Source organism: Chinchilla lanigera, unplaced genomic scaffold (assembly GCF_000276665.1).
Source record: "Chinchilla lanigera isolate Chin_1 unplaced genomic scaffold, ChiLan1.0 scaffold00027, whole genome shotgun sequence".
Lineage (NCBI taxonomy): Eukaryota > Metazoa > Chordata > Mammalia > Rodentia > Chinchillidae > Chinchilla > Chinchilla lanigera.
The window spans coordinates 13,153,357-13,171,830 of NW_004955428.1; the positions used below are offsets into that span (position 1 = coordinate 13,153,357).

General features: G+C 43.9%; 1 long non-coding RNA gene across 3 annotated transcripts in view; it reads right to left on the reverse strand.

Annotated features, from left to right (window-relative positions):
• Positions 1-18,474, reverse strand: part of LOC102003471 — a 64,961-nt gene that overhangs the window by 39,800 nt on the left and 6,687 nt on the right. For 2 of the 3 annotated variants that reach the window (XR_001234449.1, XR_001234450.1), the window contains exons 2-4: positions 14,237-14,319; positions 8,444-8,759; positions 5,531-7,533 (exon numbers count right to left, since the gene is read on the reverse strand). This is a non-coding gene — a long non-coding RNA (uncharacterized LOC102003471). Of the gene's footprint in view, positions 1-5,530; positions 7,534-8,443; positions 8,760-14,236; positions 14,320-14,632; positions 14,706-18,474 lie in introns of those variants that run through there. The other variant, XR_261299.2, reaches the window with a different exon arrangement.

Sequence of the window (18,474 nt, forward strand, 5' to 3'; positions counted from 1 at the left end):
AAACAAACAAAAAGAAGTTGTACTTAGAGAAAATACTCATCTTGGAAACCAAGGAAAATGTGCTCCTTGGAAATAGGCATAGTGTTATGGATGATAAAAATGGTAAAAGAACTTGGAATATAGCTATGGTAGTGTGCCTGCTTAGTGAGGCCCTGAGTCCAACACCCAGAAATAAATAAAGAAAGGAAAAGAAGGTAGCAACATCCTTCTCCACCAAGGACAGACTTCAGGGTAGAAGGCCAGACAAAAACTCCAGGAGGAAAATACGAGTTAAGAAGACTGGTTGGTTGGGAAGACTGTAAAAGATCATCAATCAACTCTAAGGCAAATCTGTAGGCCAGACACATTCTAATGCAAGGTAATAAAAGGACTGCTAGGTCTGAGCTCAGAACCATCATCAATAACCTTTAAGGAGCCACAGTCTGTAGGAGAAAGGCCAGAATACTGCTCCAATTTTCAAAGAGGGGCTCTTCCCAGAAATAATGATTCACTGAGCTCGACATAAGTCCTCAGAAAATCCTACAATGGATCATGTTAAATGACTTTTGAGGATAATTATATTACAGACCAGTGCAAATAATATCAACCCTGACATTGTGAAAGTAAAACTGCATCTGAGAGAAGCTACAAGGTGAAGTTGGTATAAAAATGTGGCAGGAAGGAGGAGAATATCAATATCCTCATCTTGCTAAGTGGATAGCCGAGAGATTATGTCTATAGACAACTGAAAAAAAGAGGTGTAAGTATATTATTGTGAGTTACAGAAGTAACCATCAGAACAACCAAAAATAGAATTATATTTATACTACAAAGAAAAAGAAAGATGGGGTGGCTGATGAGCTAAAGTCATATCTTCCACAGCAGGACATCAGTACTAGGTTTCCACAGTACAGAAATCTAGAATTCATACTAAGCATGTGCTTAGAAATACAGGTGTCGCTGCTGAAAGAACTGAAAGCAGAAATGTTTCAAGGTGGAGGCTTCTGATAAGAAAGGAGGATACTTTTCAACATAAGCCTTGGACAATGTTTGATATTGTAAGCCATATTCATGAATTACCTCAGTATGTATGTAGCTTAGAAAAACTGCCATGAATTTCTAGGACTTCCTATGAATTTACCAAAAGTCCTACCACACTGCCATGGCAGAAACTGATTTTATTTCTTTCTTTCCCCCCTCACAGAGTACTCCGAACTTGTATGCACCCAACAACAATCTCTTGACTGAATGATGAATGACTTGTTAATTTCTGTTAGTAAATCGAGAAAAAAATCTTTGCACAAGGAAGAAATGTTTTGGAGACGGTGTGGGGAGGCAGTTGGTTTGGATGGGGCCGAGTCTTTCCAAGCCAAGAGCCCCGCTTCAGACATTGGCTATATTTCTAGATCTGTCCTAGCATTCAACAGCAGCTTCTGAATCACTGTTACTGTGACACGCCAGAGACCAGCTCAGCATAGACCTCCCTATGCCGGATATGACACGGCTTCACAAAACAGGATCCACGCACCAAGGGAGAATTTTCCCAGTGCACATGTTGTGATATATTTAACCACTTAGCTTCTAAAAGGAGGCTTGGGGTGAGTCTTTCAAAAGGCATGAAAACATCATTCTGTGTTGCATTTGCTTTTCTTTTTTGTTGTTGTTGTTGGTTTTGTAGCAGGGGAGGTTACACTTGCTTTTCAGTACCTTGGTTCCCTGTTTAAAATTGGGTAATTAATCTGGCTTTGAGTTTCTTTGCTGTCAACACATCTTAAAGGTAGGTTTCCAAACCTGAAACGGACCACTCGGACAGGTAAGAAAAGAGATAAAACTGCATCCAAATTCAAGAGCAGAATAAACTAGTTTTCCAGGTCTCACTGGCTCTTGAACACCTAACCTTGCTTAAGAAAACTGTCCACTATCTGGTTGTTTTCTTCACCCCCCATTGTTTAAGGACAAGAATGGGGGAGAGAAATACGGTATCTATCTGAATGTAACTAATTCATTCCTCTTAATGCTAGATGGAACTACACTTAACAATTAAAAAAAACTGGATGAAATAACCTTTATTAAATTTGTTTGATATAGAACAATACCCTCACTTTTACTCCCAAATATAACACCTTCTGTTTGAATTTAACGAGCTAATGCATGCTTGAAAGAACAAGGCTTCAGTTTCCATGGAGGAAATTGTTTTTGAAATGAGTTTGGAGAGATGGACAAGATTTTACCGGATCACCTGGAACAAAAATATCACAGGGGGGAGGGATGGAATCTTAAAAATAAATTAATAAAAAGTAATTCCTGACAGCTATATTACTTCTGAAGGCAAATTAAGTTACCACAAGTGACTCAGCTCAAATAACAAAAACATCTAGTCCCTCACTAGAGCTCCCTTCCCGCCCTTCACGCCCACCGCTGCCCACCCACTGCTGCTCCAGGACAAGGTGTACATGGCACCGGAGGGCTGCAACTGCAGGACGGGGCCTGCTTGACAGGAGCAAGGCTGAGCAGCTCCCTGCCGCTAGATGCGGAGGCTTCGCCGTGTGAGTCTTAGTGTCACTGAGTGATAAATGACCCTTTCTAACCATCTGCCACCGTTATTAAACAGGGGTCTCTGCAAGGCCCCCCTCACCTGAACTCCGCCTTTGTAATGAGTATGTTTGGTCTCTATGCATATATTTCATGGGTAACTCACATATAAGCTAATAGCTAGCCAAATTACAAGGCTATAAATATATCAGCTGTTGCAGAGAAAAAAGCTGGAGTGGTCTATGAAGTCAGCAAAATTCTGACAACTGATCCTTACAGCAGGCCTTAGTTTTCTTGCCCTCGCTTCCTCCTCCCCACGTAGGTAATTTGATATTATATATGTCTGCAGAAATAAATCACAAGTGAATTACTGAAAAAAAGCTAACTTGGGCCTGAAAGATTTTAATTATAACAACATTTTTTATTCCTAAGAAGTTTTAGCTGGACAATCTCCAAATAATCTTCACTGACACAGAACATTTGGAAACAGGCAAGAACTCTTGGTATGGAAAACAAATCCGGTCAGGCACCCACTGACTTATTCTCTGGCTATCATTGGTTTGCTTTATCTGTCCAGTGGGTGTTAGCTACTAAATCCTAAAAGGAAAGCCATTAGGCAGGATGCCCCAAAGTGTAATGTCACATGTCAAAAAGAACAAGATCCTCAAAAATCATCATCACAATAGGTAATTAATACTAAACAGAAACCTAAAGTCAGCACTGTCTCAATTTGCTGCTCTAGTTTATTTTCCATCCCAGAACAGGGCTATGTATATGTGATTTTTTTAAAAAATTTTTCATGCAGGATCTTGATATACAGTTCAGGCTGACCTAGAACTCACTATGTAGTCAAGGCTGGCCTCGAACTCGTGATCCTCCTGCCTCAGCCTCCTAAGTGCTAGATGACAGGCATGTGCTACCAGGCCCAGCCATGTCCTGGCTCAAAACTTGTGATATGCAGACCAAAGCTTACTTTTTTCCTAGGCACACTGCCTAGACCAGGACAAGCATTCAATTAAAAGATTATGGAATGAATGATCTCACTTAATAGAAGTTGAGGCTTGAGGCAATACTCATAAAGATCAGAAGCAGAGATAAGAGTGAGTTGGGAGTTAAAGGAAGCAAAAGCCAGAAAATAAAGACACGGTCAAAAGAATGGGAGAGGACGCTTAGGCTTGAATCTTTTTCTGAAGACTGGAAGATGGCTGTTGGCAGTGTTTACCTATTCAGGAGATAAGAGGGAAAAGGATGAATAGATAAAGAATTAGAAAGTTGGTGCCAAGTTGACAGTAACACTTAGAGCAGAACTAGTTTGACAAAGGTCTGCACAGTTTCCCAGAAGCAGGTCCATTAACTGGTCATGGTGAGTAAGCACAAGTCTCACCATTCTTCTGTCCTCCCTGTTTGCTGTCACTGTTACCATGGTCACAGAGCGTCGAGGCTCCGTTGGCCCATTCTCAGGGAGGTGGGAGACCTGCTTGCTGCGTCTGCACACTCAGACCTCCCCAACTGCTGGCGTTATCTCGGACAATGGCGATGGGTCAGAGAGTTACCGCTCTGCCAGGAGTGGCGCAGAGATGCAGGATCCTGCAGACCCTCAGACAGATGTGATGGCAAGAAACCTCACCTCAGTGTCAAACAAGAGCCTCAGAGGTTTAAAAAAACATCATCAAAGGTAAATATTCGCAGAGAGCTGGACAGTGACTCTAACAGCCTCACCAAGGTAACAGGTATGGCCTACTGCCTTTCTGGGAACAATGGCAAATCAGCTGGAAAAATACATTATCCTTGGCCAGTCTGGTGCTTAGTCCTCCAAACCATTGTCTCTCCTTTTAAACGTGTCCCTCCTCCATGAACTGAAGTTTTTTCTTGAAGACATGGAATGGCGTACTTCCTAGCTAAAGAATGTGTCTATTTCCTTGGATTGGCCTTACTTAAATCTTTCATGGGTAGGCTATAATGAACCCATTTTTATCGATAAGTAGGACTGGCCCAATGAAATCAGCTGTCCAAAGGGAACTATCGCTGCCATCTCCTTTTATAGTCCAGACTGGACTTGAACTCACTATGTAGCCCAGGCTGGCCTTGAGCTCACGACAATCCTCCTGCCTCAGTCTCCTGAGTGCTGGAATTACAGGTGTGTGCCACCATGCCTGGTAGGTCCTTGCTTTTGAAAGAGATGTACAACTCTCTCCTACAGAGAAAGTGGAATTGAGACCACAAGAACTAGATGTAAAATCTAGTCTGGATTTCCTTTGAACCAAATTACAGTCTTTCCACATGAACCCAAGAATTGTGCTGGCAGGGAATGACTTACACATGGTAGAATATTTAGGCTAAATGGTAGAACTGCAGCCCTGAGAGGCAATATGACTTGTCCGTGTGGTCTCCGAAGACCCTGGGGTGAGGTCAGTCTTAGCTGGGCCTATCATCAGGAAGACAGGAGGTTTCACAGGTGTCATAAAATCTACTGTTCTCGCATCTGTAAACTGGGAGTGATCACTCCTCCCTTGGCGTTGTTAGAAGGTTTACATGAGTGACTACGTGATCAGTTCTTATAACAGTGTGTGGAACTCAGAAAACAACTATTGCTGCTTTCTTTTTAAGTCAGGATCCTTCCCTAACTTTTCAAACACCACACCACAAAAACCAAATGCAGAAAGGAGAGAGCACCACGGAGCTCACCCATACAGGCATGGTGGCACACACCTGTAATTCCAGCACTCAGGAGACTGAGGCAGGAGGATTGTCTACTTTCTCCTTCGTGGTCCTTCAGGCCAGCTACAGCATCTTTTCCTACGCCTGGTTTTTGCCCAGTAAAGCCAAACGCTTCTCTTTTTTCTAACTTTATTAAAATTATGATCCTGGGATACGCCTTTCCAGTGATGGTCTACCAGTGCCCTAGCTGAGCTAATTCTCTTTGACTCAGAGGGTGAGGAATTGTCCCGCAAAGCAGCTTAGCAGCTGCCCTCCCTCAGCCTCCCTCAGAGTTGCCCCCGGCTGTGAGGAACAATCTTACCTTGGGTGCAGAGAGGAAACACGAGGCTATTCTGAGGGCCTGGGAACAAACGAGGCGAGCCGAGCTCCTCCCAGAGGACGCCTCCTGACAGCTTGGGAGCAAGCGGGCGAGCACATGCCCAGGGAGACTTCGGAAGGAGACGGTGAATTCCTGCCTCGACCTCAGGAAGGAAGCGTCTGGCTATTCCTGCCGCTGTGCAGTAGGGAGCTGGGGTGGTACTGGTACAAATGTGTGAAACGTTAAGGAGTAATTGGAAGAAATAGGAGGAGATCAGGAGGCAAAATGAACAAAACGCTTGATATGTCCACCCGCCAGCAAGGAGGTGAGGTGTGAGGAGAAGTCTGTCACAGTAGCCAATAAACCAAGAGGGCCAAATGTTTGGCTTGAATAACTCAGAATCTGCTCCTCGCCTGCACAGCAGAGTTTGGCAGTGAGTCAGCAAATCCAGCAACAGAATTTCTTTTTCAGGAGCCACAGACAGTCCATTTACATACGTGCGCAAGCACACACACACTCACATACACGCACACAGAATCTCTCCCAGATAGACCCTTCATCAGCATAGAGAAGAATATAGCATTTCCTATGAGATTTCCAAAAACCCTGTATATCATTGAAAATTATTGAGATCTGTTTGCCAAGAAATCAAAGATTTCCTTAAAGCAGCATTTTGACAGTTCTGCTGAGAAAATGCCACATGTCCTCTGACAATTTCTCCTCTCCCCTCCTTTGTTGAAAACAAAACAAAAACATAAGGATATAACCCAAAGGTTAACAATGGCTGTGTCTGCATTGTGAGATCACAAGTAATTTTTTCTTTTGTCTTCTTTTCTTCATTGTAGATTTGTGTTTTCTAATTTACCTTCAATAAACAGGTATTATATTTCTTTTTTCTTTTTCTTGAGACAAGGTCTTACTATGTAGCCTAGGCTGGCCTCATAGCGATCCTCCTGCCTCAGCCTCTCAAGCGCTGGGATTACAGGTGTGCACCACCACACCTGGCTTATATTTCTAATGTTGAAAACGATATAAAGGAAAGATATACACAGAGTGAGCAAAGCAAGAACTTCCCGAGGAGCAGCTCTGTTGTTTTATGCTGTTCAAATGACACCTCATTGAACCAACAAGTATCAACCACAGGGTCCTCGAGAAAGGCCGAGACCACCAGAGAAAGGCAGGCAGGGTTTTGTGAACACAGGAGAATCGTAGGGGTGGTTTTAGTTTTTGGAAGCACTAAAAGCCCCATAGTGACTGTGGTAGGCAAAATGTCAAAGCGAAGAGCTCTGTGGGACGTCGGCAACTATCAGACTGTGAGCAGCGGAAGCCCCCAAACAGCTGCAGGTCCCAGGCAAGCCCTTTGCAACTCAGTGGGAATTTTCCTTTTTGCAAAGCTATTCTCTGTTTCCACACTGCACATGAGTCACAGTGCTAATGAATTGAGTGTGGATAGAGGGAAGTGCATGTCATTGAAGCTAGTGCGATCTGGTAATGACATTTTCCAAAGTGCAACCCGCTTGGTTCTAGGCATTGCCAGACCACAGAACAACAGTGCATTCCAAAGTCTCTCCTGACCGGCCCGCTCATGGGAAATATCCCCAAAAGACCTATTGCAGACGTTCGCTCTGGTTGCAGGTAACACCTTCCTCTCTTGTTCCTGGTACTCTTGATATTGAGGAAACTGCAGCCTCAGAAACTTTGACCCTTCCTTTTAAAAGTGCAGCTGTGTCTGGACAAACCTTCCCAGGGCTAGCTTCATCTGTAGGAGTTCGATTCAGAGTCTTCAGTTCCCACAAAATACAAATCTTTTAGCCATGGTGGGATCAGCTTCTGTTGTCATGTCACAAGCCTTTAGCATGCAAGAGATGATCAACAGCCTCATGTTGTGCAGTTATTCCAACAGACGTCTCAGAGCCCAGGCAGCTGGGGACAGTGGAAGAAGCAGCGATTGCGTGACTGAAGGGCTGATCTGATGGAAGGAGAGAGATCGCAGTCCAAAGGGCAGCCTTTGAAGGGAAAAAGACATATTTGGGTTCGCATCTGGTGTCATGTCTCAGCATGGGGGTCGGTGTTGTGAACAGGTGGGAGACAACAGTGGACATAAAAGTTCACCTGTGACCACCTGCAATGTGGACCTTGTTCCCAGTAGTTCTATCTCTATGTGAATCATCTAGTTGGTCTTCAAGTTGATCTACACCCTTAACTACCTGTGCGGGGTTTGTTGTTATAATCCTGAAACCCAGCCCTGCGGTGGAGGTCCTGCTTCTAGCTCAACTGGCCCCTGCTTACCCGACTTGCCAGCTTGTGTCCTGTGTCTCAGTCACCTCTCCCCCCAGACTCCTGCAACACGGTTCCCCTACATACAGTGACAGAGTGAGCAAGAAGCTGCTGATGCTTGGGCTTGAGCCCCAAACTGTGTGACCTTAGGCAAGTGTTTGTGAACTTCTGCTTTCTTATCCAAAAAGCGAGAGCTGTAAGAGTTCCTTTCATCTTAGGGCTGTTATGTGAATCAAATGGGGCAGTGAATGAAAAGTAGAGCGCCTGGCCCATGGCAAGTACTCAGTGAATTTTAGCAGGGTGATAAGGTACTCATGGAGAATGGATTTTGCTAACACTAGCCAGCCACCCAATCATACAACAGTGGTTGTGAACCACAGGTGATTCTGCTGATTGCATTAACGGAGGGGGATGGGAGGATAATAGCTCCAGGGGGCAGAGGCAAGGGGTGCTGCAACCCACCTGCAGTGCACAGCACAGCTCCCCCACAACAAACAATCACCCAGTCCAAAGCATGAACATGCAGCCCTACCTGCCTCCTTTAGCCCCTGCTAGTGTGCCCCAGCTCCCAGGATGTGGTGGCTCTGGTGGTCCCCAAACCTCACCCCCTCAGGACTGGCTCATCCTCTGAGCACCCACCTGTGGTTTCTTTGTCAAATGGACAACAGGCTTTATCGTCTTGTCTTGAGTCCATGACAGCAGGGGAAGACAGAACGACCATGACTTTCCTCTGACCAGGAACTGTCGAGAAACTGCTTGCTGCAGGGCCATGGCCGAGAGCCACGTGAAAACAGGCCCAGCAGCCAGTCGAGTGTTCCACCCAAACTGGCTCCACACCAGGCCTCGCCAGTGAGTCACCACCACATGCTGCCGCCTCTCGCCGTGACCTTTCTTTATCCCTTCATTAGCTGTAAATCTTTAGCAGCAAAACAGCAGAGAACAGACTGGGAAGACCCTGGCAGAATATCACACCAGGCAAACGCCCAAATCAAAATTCAGAGTTAAAAACCCAGGCCCTGAATGAATGCCAATCACAGCAAACCAAGGCTCCCCTGCGCTGCCCCTGCAAACCAGAGAAGTGGACAAATGGAACCCTGTCTCTTAACATAATTCAAAGCGCGTGGCAACCCTGGAGCATCCTCTCCAGGAGAAGGAACAGATGTGTTTAGCAATACCCAGATGGCCAGGGACAAATTGAAGGACCTGTGTAATGTTTGCCCATAATTCACACTTGCACAAACCACACTGTACCCCTAAAGAAATCTCCCTAGTGTCCCTGCCTCCTCTTATGTCAAACAGAATTAATATTAAGTGGCCTAGGCAGTGCTGTGAGAAACAATTAACACACGTTATTAAGTACTGCTTGGGCTCCAAATAAAGCAGAACTGGCTTTCTGGTCTCTGCCTGTTTAGGAGCAAACCATCCCACTGGGGGAAAGGCGAGGGAAGGAGCAGCTGGCTTCTGTGTGGGAACTGCGCTCTGCCCAGGATCGCAGCACACCAAGGACATAACAATTTGAAATTTCTGTAGGTGAGGGTTTGGAAGGCGCTCTTTTTTCTTAAAGGGTCTTTTAAAAATTGGATTTCACTGTGGCATGTTCACACATGCGTATAACATACTTTGATTGTCCCCATCTCCTGCTACCCTCTCTGAATGTCTCCTCTCCTCCCCATGAGGAGTCTCCCTTCCACTTTTGTGTGTCATCTTTTTTAAAACCCATGCATTAGGAAACACATATGACACTTGTCTTTCCGATGAAACAGATGATTTTGTTTTTCTTTGGGGCTCAGTAATACTTCACTGACTTCACTGTGTAAACATACCACATTCTGTTTATCCATTCATCCATGACAAGCAGGTGGGCTGACTCCACAACTTGGCTATTATGAATTGTGCCACAATAAACATGAATGCTTGCTGACCTTAATTCCTTCAGGAATATGCTGAGGAGTGGTATAGCTAGGACTTCTATTTTAGTTTCTTGAGAAACCTCCATACTGATTTCCACAGTGGCTGCGCTAATCTACATTCCCACTAACAGTGTATAAGGGTTCGCTTTTCCTTACATGCGAGCCAGTATTCACTACTTTTTGTTATTATATTTTTATTCACTGTTTTCCTTTGTCAGTACTAGGGGCTGAACCCAGGGCTTTCACACTGAGCTACATTCTCTGCCCTTTGGACACGAGCTCTCATTAAATTGCAAAGACTGGGCTTGAACTCACGATGGTCCTACCCCAGCCGCCTAGAGCTAAGATTATTGCACCAGCATACCCAAATACTTTTTGTATTCCTGGTGATTCTTGATTTCTATGGATGAGGCATTGTAAGGGAGTCTTTAAACATACTCTCCTCTTGAGTTTTATACCCTCTGAAGCTCGGGAACCTTGTAAAAATGAGCAAACCCTCAAATAGCACAACCGCACCACTGTTTCCAACACTTTAAAAAAAAAAAAGACACTGTCTTTTGTCCTCCTCTTTTCTCAGCCGATGTCACCCCATCTTGTGCAATTGGAGTTTGTTCCTGGACAAGCCAGGACAGATCCCAAGTGACTCATCTGAACTGAGCCTTCCACCCTCACACTTATGTTTATAACACTGACAGCAACAAATTGCCATTTTATCCTTCTGTGTTTTGTATGTCTCCCAACATTCTGCAAGTGAAAAGGGATTGAGTATCTACCCTTCAGTGTGGACATTTCCACCCTGAGCAAGCGCCTGTCTCCATCACTCCTTCCCAGGGAATGAATCATAAACAAACAGACTTGACCCTAAATCAACCAGTCTCTCCTGAAAGTTTTTAAAGTGTTTATCAGCTGTTCCAAACATTCATACGGGTTGTGCTTTGAATGCTTGTGAGGAATTAGCTTCATTTTACAGATGAGGGAATTGAACCACTAAAAGGCTCTTAAAGGAACAGAACGGCTACTTAGTGAGACTTTCTGACTTCAACCCAAAGTTGAAGAGCTCCTAAGAGCGAAACTACATTGCCTCCTACTGTCTCTAGAAAATTAACATTCTAAGCAGCTACCAATTGGGCATGGCTGTCTAGTATCCACCTACCATAATTAACAAGCATATACATGTCTAGTATCCTCTCCCCATAATTAGCAAGCATATACATGCAAACCAACCAAGTAGGATTCTATTATGACCTCGAGACCATTGGTCTCACCTGGTTTCCTTTTGTTATATAAAACCTCATGAATTTATAAGATAATAATATCAGTTAACATTTGCTAAACACTTGGTACTGTCCCAAGGTGCTTTAAGTATTCTAACTTATTTAATTCTCCCAAACACCTTTTGAGGTGGGCACTACCATTGTTCCCTTTTTGAAAATGAGAAAAATGCAGCCAAAATGGTGGATCAGGTGTCTCCAATCACACAGCTAATAAACAGTAAGCTGGAAAATGTACCAAATAATAAGTCTCCAAAGCCAGTATCTTAACTAGTCCACTTTACTGTGTTTTCCAGGATTAACACAGTGAGAACAAGACCAGTGGGAACGGTGATGGGTTGTCTTACATATCTTCCTAGTGCCACAGAAAATATACATTGTTTAGAGCCAGGGTTTCTAAAATACTACAGAAAAAGAAGACCCATAGAATGCTGAGCACCGTGGAAAATGAAAACTCTAAAATGATGTGGGATGCTGCAATAAATAAAGCCTTAGAAAGATTTCAAAATCTGCAAAGTGCTTTCAACTAAGGTCAGAGAGGAGCTTTGTTATGATTATTATAATCTAATTTAAAGCTGAAGCCGAGTTGAGGAAAAAATGAAAATAAACTCTCTACTAAAGCTGTCAGCCCAACTGTGGCCTCCAACTGTTTTAGTCACTAAAACTCTGCATTTAATGGTCACTTTTATAACAAACACTAGGAAAGAAATACAAAGCTCTAAGTTACAGTTTACTTCTTAAAAAATGGAAAAGGATGTGTTGGAGAGCTGGGGAACTCCACAGAGAGATGGTGTCTGTGTCACCCTTCCAGTGGTGATTGGGATGCAACCATAAGACCTTTGGCTTGAAGCTGTAGTTCAGTGACCTTACTCCTGGTTGAAAGGACTCCCAACTATGTGGGCGGAATCCAAGTGAGTAACATCTATCCATTCAGCCTCCACATGCATCTTTCGGGAAGATCATCTTTCCCAGTCAATATGCATTTCACGTGGCTTTATTGCCACATGATATATATGCTGAGAGGCCCAAGTTAAAACTTTCCCTACAATTCATTAGCAAATCACAGTATTAATCTGCTAAGCCCCAAGGACTGGTTTGTCTCTGACCACAGGGGACATTTAAATTCCTCAGCTCAGAAGAACATTCCAAGGATGTTACTATGGCCTGTCACTAATTGCAGAACCAAAAGACCTAATGCTAAGACCATATTTGGCCAGAAGACATCTTCTAATATTTATTGAGGCAGTGTGATCAAACTCAGATCTGGTAAATATAGCCCCAGCAAATGAACAAACTCCTTATACATAAATCCCAGCCTCAGGGTTCCCTCCTCCCTGTCCCTCCTAGGTCAAGTTAGTTGCCCCTTCATCGGGGTTCTCCTACGTTTGGTTTATACCCCAATTGTGGAACTGAATGGTTGAACTCTAATTAACATTTCATACATCTGTCTCCTTTATTATCTATATTATAACTCCCAGGGGCAGAGGCCAGTGCCTTATCATCTTAATGCTCTTAATGCTTAGCAGAAACTCACAAATAGTAGGCACTCAATAAATATAGAAGAAAAAAAATTATATAAAATCAGGGCAAGGGAATCCTTAAGTTCAATTCAAATTAAACCCATGGTGCTGGGCCAGTATTTCTGTGGTTCAATTTTCTGAGTTGACCTATCTCTATGTTTCTTCAACCACGATCTTTATATCAGAGACTTTATCAGGATCACAAGGCATATGACACATATAAACATATAGGCTGACAATAAACTGACATTATTTACTGGAATTCTGGGAACAAGAAAATAACCGTTCTTGTATGCCTCCATGTTCCATTAGGAAACTAGGTGTAATTACTCTGAGACTGTTTCCCTCCTCCTAACTCTAGCCTGCGGGAGGGCAAGCCTGTGGAGCCATCTCCACACCATCCTCAGAACCAAGCAGATCATTTACTCCCTCTCATTATCCCAACTCTGTACCGATACCATCGGCCCCATCCAGTACATGGGCATTGTGACTAAACCACCAGGTTACGGACGCCAAAAAGCCCCTTGTTTAGGGCCAAGGAAAAGGAAAGCTTGGGTAGAGGCAGGAGGAGAACAAAGCTCTGTGATGTTTGCCTCAACACGCCTCTCCTCAGTCCCACAGCCCGAATGTATTCCTGAAACAAAGCCACATTCCAGAGTTCTCTCTACCACTCATTAATCACCTTTTATTTCCTAGATGGTAGAGATTTATTAACATGTGAGAATTCCACCCACAGCAGAAGAGGTGTCTTTGTCAGTGTAGTTCATAAATCTTTTATGATAGAATCAGAGGATGGTGAGTGAGAAAGATACGCAGAGAGGTGTGAGAAAATGGAGACTAAGCGGAGAAGCCCAGACAGCCTGCATCGTTAAGAGCTGGGGGTGAGGGTGGAAATCTAGTCGAAGAGCATTGAGGGAAAGAAAATTAGAAAGGCGAAGAAGCAAGATTTTATGATGTGTGGCTGGCAAAGAACAATTTCCCCTTTAATGTGCTTTGAGAAACTCGTGTAAAGATTGAAATAACTTTTAGATTATTTTGGGTCTAGACTGGGCTTATTTATAGGGAATTTCATGCAGAGATTGGGCCATTTGGACTCCTCGGCTTGTTTTAGAATTATATGTACTATTACTTAATACAGGAACACCTCCCAGGGTTGGGAAACTTGTCTACGGTGAGAACTATTTTACCACACCCTTCTAGTATAATTGATGAGGCACCACATAGGATTCAGATCCACAGAGGATAATTAGACTCATTTACAGGGAAGATATAAAACTAACTTCTATGTTTATAGCTATTAGTGACCCAGCACTGTATAAACTGCTTTAAATGTACTTGTTCATTTGTTTAGTAGCATGTGTATTTTTAAATTTTATTTATTTATTTATTTATTTATTTATTTATTGTCTTTTTTGAGACAGGGTCTCGCTATGCAGTTCAGGCTGGCCTTGCACTCACTTTGTAGCCCAGGTTGGTCTCAAACTCGGAACAATCCTCTTGCCTCAGCCTCCTGAGTGCTGGGATTACAGGCATGCACCACCATGCCCGGCCTAAAATCAGTTTTTTAAACTCAAAAATATTTATTCAGAACCTCTTATAGGCAGATTTTAGGCCATTTATGGGAAAGAGGGATCAGCACAAAGACAAGAGCCTGTCCTTCAGCTTATAGTTCAGTGGAGAAGACAGAAATTAGATACAGAAACACAGAAACTTATTTACACTTTTGCTTACCTAGCAGCAAGTCTGTCTGTCCCCAGCTGAATATCCTGAATTCCCTAGGGCCCAGGAAACTCAGCTCTATGAGGTGTGAGGAGCTGCATTAGAAAAGAAACAAACAAACAAACAAACAAAAAATGTATAACCTGGAAGGAGGAAAGCACCCTCTTGTGGCCCTCTGGGTGTTGGCACCTGGGAAAACTCCCTGTGCTAAGAGGGAGGAGGCTGCTGCTGCTCCAGCCAGGTGGCCCAAGACAGCCAGAGTAACAAGATGAGGTAATAGGCCCTGGACACTCCCTCCCTCCCTCTCTCTCTCTCTGTCTCTCTCTCTCTCTCTCTCTCTCTCTCTCTGTCTCTCTCTCTGTCTCTCTGGAAACATTTTCCCGTGTCTCCTCTGCTAAGTGGTCTTACGTTTGAACCCCTGGACACCTCTGCTGTGGAATCAAGTGACACACTCTGCAGTCGAGCCATTGCTCTGAGTTCAGCTCCATTCTCCCTGCAGCTCTAACATGCAGCAGAGGCTGCGATAGGGAGGCGCCCCATAAACATGTTGTGAGTAACTAAATAGATTGCACAACCCGTCCAGCCTGGCACTGCTTGCTTCGTAGGATCTTGGGAAGGCTGAACAAATAATCCAGGTTGGTGAAGTCCCTGAATTCTCTGAAAATAAATGACTTCTTAAAATATTTAAATATAATCTATGTCCTTCCTAAGAGTTTCTATGGAAAGAATAATATTCATAAGGGGTATACTTTGTGCTTGGAGCTAAGCCTGGTATAGCTTAATTTGCAGTAGAGTAACATGTAAATTTATGATAATAAATTATATTATTTAAATGAAATTATAAAAATAAGAGTAGCTCGCTCCTATTCAACTTTCATGAATGCTGACACCTCTCGAAGAACATGGTGGTCTGATTTGTATTCGGGCCCAAAAACCAGTGTGACCCACCAGAGCTCAGGCGCTGCTGGTTTAAAGTGTGTACGTGGGAAGCCCCGTCAAACTGCGGTGTGTTACAGTTTGCATTTCCTGCGCGGCTTCACTCAAGAAGACACGGAGAGGCCCACTCGGTACAGGGCTCTGGATTATGAGATGGCGCTGACAAAATCACTCAACGCCATTCCTCAGAGGCTGCCAGGAAAGAAGGCTGTAGCAAGAGGAAGTAGAAAGGGAGTGTATACAAGTGTGTGATGGGGGAGCTTGACGGGAAGAGGGAGAGGGAGGGAGAGAGAGAGAGAGAGAGAGAGAGAGAGAATGATTCCAAGACTACTTGCAACAGTGCTTAATCCACAGAATCCAAAAAGTAAACAAACCAGTCAGTGGCCTCTGAAGGAGGGAATTGATTTTGAGACATGTTGATTCTGCTTCTAACTCTAAAGCTTGTGAAACACTCTACTGAGTTGTGAAATAGCAGAGGCTGAAAAGTGCTTCTGGCCAAACGTTTAACCTGTCTGAGTAGAAAGATCACAGGGCACAAGCAGAGGGACGGTCGGCCATGTGGCTCTCGGCCTTGCAGCCATCGCTTCCCCTCTGATTTCCACTCTGGGCTGAGGGCTCCTCGGTCCAGCGCATCTGGCTGAGCTCAGGGTGCCAGACTTAACACGTGTGACACTGACCACAGAGACTGCCTTGTTCTCCTCCAGATGAGCGACCTCGAGTCCTCATCATTTATAATCTGGGGTTATCTCTTTGAGGTGTGCTGCCTGCAATAAACCTGCATTACTTCCAATCACATCCTCCTAAAATATACAGGAGGCATAGTTTAAAATACTATGAGCGGGTCTTGGTGACACACACCTGTCATCCCAGCACTCAGGAGGCTGAAGCAGGAGGACTGCTGCAAGTTTAAGACCACCCTGGACTAGATAGCGAGACAGTCTCAAAAAACTAACTAAATGAATAAATAAATAAAGTCTATCTTTGAAGTCAGAGACTCAAAGTTTAGAATTCTAGAACTGTCGGCATCCATGCCATCTTGGGCAAGTTTAAGTACCTCTACCTTAGTTTTTTTTCTCTCAGAGTTAAAATGCCATTTATAATAATATCCACCTTATAGGCTTTTTTTTTCCTTTTTTTGTCTTTATGAGACAGGGTCTCACTATACAATTTAGACTGACCTTGAACTCACTTTGTAGCCCAGGCTGGCCTTGAACTCATAGTAATCCTCCTGCCTCAGCCTCCCAAGTACTGGGATTATAGGTTTGGGCCACCATGTCCCACCCACTATAGGCTTTTAATAAGAACCAAATGACAAATCAGATACCTCTGGTAGACAGTAAGATTTCAACAGTTTTAATTTCTTACCTAAGTCTGAAGATATCTTTTTTTTTTTTTTTTTTTGGTTTTTCTCCGGTACCCGGAACCGAACTCATGACCTTGCGCTTGCCAGGCAGGCGCTTTGCCACTGAGCTAAATCCCCAGCCCCTAAGTCTGAAGATATCAAGTGACTTCCTTGAGGCAACAAAGAAGCAACCCAGTACTATTTGCTCCTCCAGATCACAGGTCAATTTCAATTGCTGTTTTTATTATGTATTATTTATCCCCTCATCTAGTGTATAACTAAATGTGTTGCGTTCTAAAAGAGAATTATTAGGGCCAGGGATGTGGCTCAGTGGCACAAGCCCCTGTCTGGCAAGCACAAGGTCCTGAGTTCAATTCCCAGTACAAAAAAAAAAAAAAAAAGAAGAAGATCAAAAGGAGCATTATTTCATTTCTCCAAAACATTTTAACCTCTTTAGAGAAATGGTTATTAATCACCATTTTCATGTTCTAAACATTCAGCAAGGCTGACATCCAAAGGTCAAGAGTTCAGACTTGTAAATGTTGAAATAATTTTGCCAGTAAAATTTCCTGAGTTTCCATATAGCGTTTCAATTAACTCCATTTTGCTAGATGTGCTCTCAACCCTTAAAAGAGCAATTCATCTCAGCCAGTGGTGCCCTTTTTATTCTTTCATCAAAGTCAAACACCCTACAGGAGAAGACTGTAGCTAACATTTCCTCCTATCCTGCTCAATCTCTGATCTAAGTACATGTTTGGTATTCTGACTGATTAGGTAAATCTTTGGTATCAGTGAACACAACTATGCTAACCGCTAGCTCAAGAACAAAGAAGAAACCAAGTTTCTTCCTCAAGCAGAAGATGAAATTATAAGAAAGATTTAAAGGAGTCATTGCAGTGAAAATGATTGGGTTTGTTCCTACTGTGAAAAATTCAGCTATCCATTGCTAGGCGTGGTGGCGCACACCTGGAAACCCAGCACTCGGGAGGCTAGGCAGGATCCCAGTGAGTTCAAGGCCAGCCTGGGCTACAAAGTGAGCTCAAGGCCAGCCTGGACTATGAGACTCAATTCAGACATAGAGTGAACCAGCCTCCGTGAGTTCCTGGACCCACTGTTTTTATGGGGAACATACAGTTAGGAGAGAAATTCCTTATTGTTAAAAACAATTACAATAACAAAAAGCATTTAATCTAATAACAAAAGGCATTTAATCCAAATATCCAGCTTTTGTCAGGCTCCAGTCCTTACAAGACACTTCGTGGACAATAGTATCTCCCCCTTTATAACTAGTTCATTGTGATTCAGAAGGACCTCAGCAAGGCTGCTCCGGGCCTGTTTCTCTAGTTGAAGGGCAGCTGTCCCTTGTGTGGACACGGACAGCTCTGCAGTGGCCTTCACTCAGCCTCCGCGCCTCTACAGAGAGAGTCACAGAGGGCAGCCCCCAGCCAGCCAAGGACCCTGATTCCTTGCCTAGGACTCTATGCCTAGTTCTCACAGTCTATAAATCCACCAGATGCCAGGGTGGTGTCATCTTTCTCCCAGTGCTCACTTGATTCCAGCCACACAGTGGCCTTCGGGGCAGGGGACAATGCCACATTCCCGATGCCTGTGTAGTAGTATTCCGGTTATGTGCTCCGAGGCCAGAGTGAATGCTAGCTCTGATACGATTCTGTCAACTTAGGTAAATGACTGAACCTGCCTCAGCTACAGGTTCCTTATCTGCGAAATGGGGATGATACAATTATTACAGACAGCTAAGTAGGGAGAAATACAGTAGGCAGGCAGGCAGGGCTGGGCCCTCCAGGGAGTCAGTGCAAAAGATAAAAATGCCTCAAGACTGGCTGAGGCCCGGCGTGGTAACTGAGGCAGGAGGATTGTTGCAAGTTTGAGACTGGCATAGGCTGCAAAGTGAGCTCAAGGCCAGCCTGAACTGCATAGTGAGACCCTGTCTCAAAAAGACAAAAAAAAAAAA